Genomic DNA, 6,334 nt, shown 5'->3' with positions numbered 1-6,334 from the left:
ATGCAAACATTGGGGTTACACTCATCTTGTGTTTGACGGTCCCGGAGAGGGGGGGGGGGGGTTCCACTGGGAGCCGAACCGCACCCTAACCCTGGGTTCGGTGTGGGGCGGCGGTGGAGTGAGTGGACTGCTGTAGGCTCTTGTGGGACTGTGAACCACTGAGGGCTATGGCGAGGACGAAACCTCTTCCTCGTTTCTAGGTCCCTAGTTCAATACAATACACAATGAAGATGACAAATGACGAATGTAAACAAGTGTCCCTAAGATAAAATGAGTCAGATGGCTGCATATATAGGTGAAGTTTTTGGGTTGTATCTGGGAAGCCATTTAATCCCAATTTTTCGGACATTTATTTGAATGGACATTTTTCTTGTTTTGGAGTAAGGAACATGTTCCCAAAGTTTGTAAAAGTTTCTCTGGAAACACTTTTTATATGAAGTGATTCAGCTTCCCCTACCGATTCGCTTTGTGCAATCCACACTATTCTGAATTAGAAACAGTATCCAGGCAGGCGACAGCCATATAGGACATAAAAGTTCCTTCTCAGAGCTTTGGGCGACTGTTAGCAAACGGGGTGACACTATAAGAAACGCAAGTGAGAATTAGCCACGAGCTACATAGTATTTTTGGACCAAGATATACCTTAGATCTGCCACACATACCGAAGTGTCTCTAGTGTTTCTTTGTGTCATTAGCAGTGTAGTCATAGAGATTTTGACTGTCTCTTTAAGTCTGTTCCATTTGTAGTACTTAATCTTTCGTAATTGGTTCACAGGTTATATACTGGAAAGTTATTACTTGTACACTTCCCATTTTGATATCTCCTGTTAATTTCGTTCCTTGTGATAGTGAAACACACTTTATAAGGCAACGTTTCTCAAGCGTTTACGGAAAAATATGTACCATAAACGGAATAAACTTACAGAGAAATCCACAACCTGCATGACTACACTGCTTATTACACAAACACAGACTGGAGCCGGCCAGAGTGGCCGAGCGGTTCTAGGCGCTACAGTCTGGAACCGTGCCACCGCTACGGTCACAGGTTCGAATCCTGCCTCGAGCATGGATGTGTGTGATGTCCTTGGGTTAGTTAGGTTTAAGTAGTTCTAAGTTCTGACTGATGACCTCAGAAGTTAAGTCCCTTAGTGCTCAGTGCCATTTGAACTATGTTTGAACTGATTGGAGACACTTGTATAAGTATGGCAGAAGTAAGGTATATCTTGGTCCGACCCTCACTTTTTGCAGTATGATTCCGTTTGCCAACAGTCGTCCAAAGCTTTGAGAGGGAATTTATATCGATTACGGCTGTCGCCTGTCTGGATACCGTTTCTGATACATAGTGTGGGTTGCATAAAAAGTATCGGTAGGGCAACTGTATATGCTAGAAATCCGTCCCATGTCCACAGGGAGAGTACTGAATATCTAAGACCGAAGGAATTGTTTATAATACGTAATGCATACAGAAACCTCCTGTTAGTGCGAATCGTATCAAAATTCCTACCGTAGTTCCTCAGATCAGCCTTGACATACAGATTGGTTCAAAATGGCTTTGAGCACTATGGGACTTAACACCTGTGGTCATCAGTCCCCTAGAATTTAGAACTGCTTAAACCTAACTAACCTAAGGACATCACACACATCCATGCCCGAGGCACGATCGAACCTACGACCGTAGCGGACACGCGGTTCCAGGTTGAAGCGCCTAGAACCGCTCGGCCACAGCGGCAGGCCATACAGATTGAAAAACCCGCTGGGATAAATGACTAGGAATTTTCTGGAATGAGCAGGACGGGCATTCTTTTGATAGAAGTGCAACATTTCGCAAGGAATAGCGAGTCTGGCTACCTGTATTTTGATACTTTCGGAAATTCAGCCGTCCGGAAGAAGAAGTCGCAGTTAACGGTGTCTTGACCACTGCGCTGTGGAGCCCTGTAGCAGCGGCGGCAGTGGCTTTAGGCGGGCGGGTCCCGGCGAACTGTCAGTTTACAGATGCAGCGGCCACTGGGCGTCACTCCAGCGCCCAGATTTGTGGCGCTGCCGGTAATTTACAAGCGGCAGCGGGACCCCAGTAAATCCCACGCCGAGTTATAGTTCGCCGCGGCGCCGCCCGGCGCAGCACTGCGCTCATATTTTCAGCGGGCCTCGCTGCTCGCGGTTCGCTTCTGTGGCCGCCTCTCGCGTTTAATTGGAGTCCGCGTGGTAGCGAGTAACGTACTGCCGACGGCGCCTGCCGCGTTTGCTAGGTGGCCGAATAAACAATCGGGACAGTAAGTCTGTCTGACACTGAAAAAGAAAAGTCTGTGCGGCCACTGTGGAAGGTAGCGAAGCTGCGACCGAGGGCAGTATGATAAGGCCATCGGACAAAATATTAGTTACTCACAGAAACGATCATTCTGGTGGCTTTTGACCGCTGTAGATTGTGTGTGATAGGCACTGGGTGCTCATATTACGAGGGCTGCTATATATATTTCTGGCCTAGGCAACACTAAGTGTTGCCATGTGCAATCTGACATTTCCATTGGAAAGTTTGACATTTTTTAGCATAAATGTACTCAGAACTTTTTGACTTACGACAATTTTTTTTCTTTTACAGGGACTTGAAGAAATCAATTTGGCACAAAAATGGAATTAACTCGTGAACATTTTCGTGCGATCATTTTTCACAACTTTCGACGTGGATTATCACGACAAGAGTGCATCGATGAACTTAAATCTTTGTATGGCGACGAAGCACCATCCTATAGCACTGTGAAAAACTGGTACAACGAATTCAATCGTGGCCGACGCTCGCTCAAAGACGAATTCCGTGAAGGTCGTCCAAAAACAGCCGTTGTGCCAGAAAACATCGATGCCGTACGTGAACTGATAATGCAAGACCGTCATGTGACATACCGTGAGATAGAGGCATGCCTAGGCATTTCTCCCACCAGCATACATTCGATATTGCATGAACACCTGGCCGTAAAAAAAAAAAGTTTGTTCTCGTTGGATCCCGCACAATTTGACAATCGCTCAAAAGAAAGCTCGTGAGGATTGGTGTAAAGAAATGCTGAAAAAATACGATCGCGGTGCTTCAAAAGACGTTTATAAGATCGTCACAGGTGACGAATCATGGATCTATGCGTATGAGCCCGAAACAAAACAGCAATCGACCGTGTGGGTCTTCCAAGACGAGCCAAATCCAACGAAAGTTGTTCGTGGAAGAAGCACTTCCAAGCAAATGGTCGCCTGTTTCTTCGGCAAAACTGGTCATGTGGCGACTGTTCGGCTTGAGCAACGTAGGACGGTCAATTCTGAGTGGTACACCACCATTTGTTTGCCTGAAGTCTTCGGAGAAATTCGAAAAAATGAACAAGAGAAGACGAATCATTGTGCACCATGACAATGCGAGCTGTCACACATCGGCTCAAACCAGCGCTTTTTTGACCGGCCAAAACGTCGAAGTGATGGGTCATCCGCCGTACAGCCCTGACTTGGCACCCAATGACTTCTTTTTATTCCCACACATCAAGAAAAAAATGCGTGGTCAACGATTTTCGTCGCCAGAAGATGCTGTTGCAGCATTCAAAAACCATGTTTTGGAGGTGTCTCAATCGGAGTGGAAAAAGTGCTTCGAAAATTGGTTTGAGCGCATGCAAAAGTGTATAAATCTTGATGGAGAATATTTTGAAAAACAATAAACCATTTTCGTTGATAAATATTCGTATTTTCATTATTAGGCCAGAAATATATATAGCAGCCTGCACCGCTGAATTAGGGCGTAAGTGGCAGTCGCTTGTTTGGAATCGTTAAGGGTCAATGTGGAAACGTGACAGAATGACAGGCAGGAGCAATTGTGTTTGGGTGTTTCATGACCCCATAGTGAATTAAGTTGTCTCATTTGTTGGTGTAGGAACGGGAGGAGGAAAGAGATTAGTGTTTAACATTTCATCGACAACGAAGTGGCCCGTCGTTGTGGCCGAGCGGTTCAAGGCGCTCCAGTCCGGAACCGCGCTGTTGCTACGGTCGCAAGTTCGAATCCTGCCTCGGGCATGAATGTGTGTGATCTCCTTAGGTTAGTCAGGTTTAAGTAGTTCTAAGTCTAGGGCACTGATGACCTCTGATGTTAAGTCCCATAGTGCTCAGAGCCATTTGAACCATTTTGATCAGCGAGGTCATTAGATACAGAGCGCAAGCTCTGGTTGGGGAAGGATCGGACAGGAAATCGGCAGTGTCCTTTCGGAGGAACCATCCCGGAATTTGGCTAAAGCTATTTAGGGAAATCACGGAAATTCTACATCTGGATGGTCGGACGCGGGTTTGGACTGTCGTCCTCCGGAATGCCAGTCCAGCGTGTTGACCACAGCGCCACCTCGCTTGATGGTGTACGAACGTTGACTGCCCATTGTATCTACAAGAAATTAAACACCATCTGCAGCTATTAACTTGAAGTGCTCAGTGCTATTGACAAGGGATTTCAGATCGATTCCGTATTTATGGATTTCCGGAAGGCTTTTGACACTGTACCCCACACAAGCAGCTTGTAGTGAAATTAGGTGCTTACGGAATATCGTCACAGTTATGTGACTGGATTTGTGAATTCCTGTCAGAGAGGTCGCAGTTCGTAGTAATTGACGGTAGGTCATCGAGTAAAACAGAAGTGATTTCTGGCGTCCCCCAAAGTAGTGTTATAGGCCCTTTGCTATTCCTTATCGATATAAATGATTTGGGAGACAATCTGAGCAGCCGTTTTAGGTTGTTTGCAGATGACGCTGTCGTTTATCGACTAATAAATCCATCAGAAGATCAAAACAAACTGAAAAACGATTTAGAAAAGATAACTGAATGGTGGGAAAAGTGCAAGTTGACCGTAAATAACAAAAGTGTGAGCTCATCCACATGAGTGCTAAAAGAATCTCGTTGAACTTACGTAGTTCTGGAGATATGGCGTCATCAACACTGATATGAGTGTGAAGATCTTGCTTTTGCTGAAACTCAAACGCAAAGTGGCCACATTACCATCATCGAGTGTTTCATAACAATACTTCTAACAAAGTTTGACGATAATTTTAAACCTTTCATTAATTTTAAACCTCTCATTCTTTCCTAAACTTTTTCTCGCTTACATGCTGAAAGCAAATATTTAAGGCATTTCCTTACTTGTAATAAGATATTTGAAGCTGTTTTATACATGGCGATTCGATTCTTTAAATAATCATCGATCTACAGGTTCGTTAATAAAAAGATGTTTTACCACGTGCAGACATTTATCCATCATTCAGTTACGGTGTAAGTTTCATTGTTGTCTCTGTTACACTTGAAATCAACATTTTAAAAAAGAATTTAAAAAAAGGACCTACCTGGACCCTTTACAACAAGCAAGCCTTTCGGTCAATGAAAATTCACGAGCAGAATATATGATTTCTCATTGACCCTTTCCTAGCCGCAGGTGTAGCCGAGCGGTTCTAGGCGCTTTAGTCTGGAACCCCGCGACTGCTGCGGTTGCAGGTTCGAATCCTGCCTCGGGCATGGACGTGTGTGATCTTCTTATGATAGTTCGGTTTAAGTAGTTCTAAGTTCTAGGTGACTGATGACCCGAGATATTAAGTCCCATAGTGCTCAGAGCCATTTGAACCATCTGACCCTTTCGTGCTCCACCTAACGTGGTCCTTCAAGGTACTACTTTCTAAGTTTCTCTATCACAGATGTTTGAAAACGCCGGCGTGGGGAAATTACTCACCCTTAAAATCAGCTTAGTCGGGTTTGACCACCACTCATTTAAGAGGATTAGGGAAAGACCGGCCCACCAGCTTGAGCCCCCTTTTTCCCTGCAAACAAAAGTGCAATAGCTAATCCATCGGGGCCCAAGAAATGATATGTTATAAAGCCTCCTACACTCTTATCTCGTTATCAGTGGACGCCTGCTGACTGAGAACGGAAATTCTGCCCGCGAAGGCCACAGGAGTACGACTTGTCGAATACTTAAGGGGTAGGTGACGGGTGTGTGGGAAGGTGGGGGGGGGGGGGGGGGGCGGTAACTTCGCGAAGACAACAGCGCTGAGGACGGCGGAACTTTCTCCCGGGAGCTGCACGGACAACTTGGCTGCTGGCAGCTGCTGTGTTTACTACCTGTGCGCCCGGGCGTGGCCACGCAGAACCTCTGAAATGAATGGAAAACAATCGCTGGATCTGCCATCGCCACTGGCGAAAGAGCTCCGACAGCGTTACATCCTATTTGCAAAACTGATTTCTTATTAGTCAATGTCTTGTCATAAAAGCAGGCTTGTGTTTCACGAGAAATGTTATGTTAACTTTTTCTAAAAGTGGATAACTGTTGAGGTTTTTATGTGCT

Source organism: Schistocerca gregaria, chromosome 1 (assembly GCF_023897955.1).
Source record: "Schistocerca gregaria isolate iqSchGreg1 chromosome 1, iqSchGreg1.2, whole genome shotgun sequence".
NCBI lineage: Eukaryota > Metazoa > Arthropoda > Insecta > Orthoptera > Acrididae > Schistocerca > Schistocerca gregaria.
The sequence above is the reverse complement of the archived record's forward strand: the minus strand, read 5'-3'. Positions refer to the sequence as shown.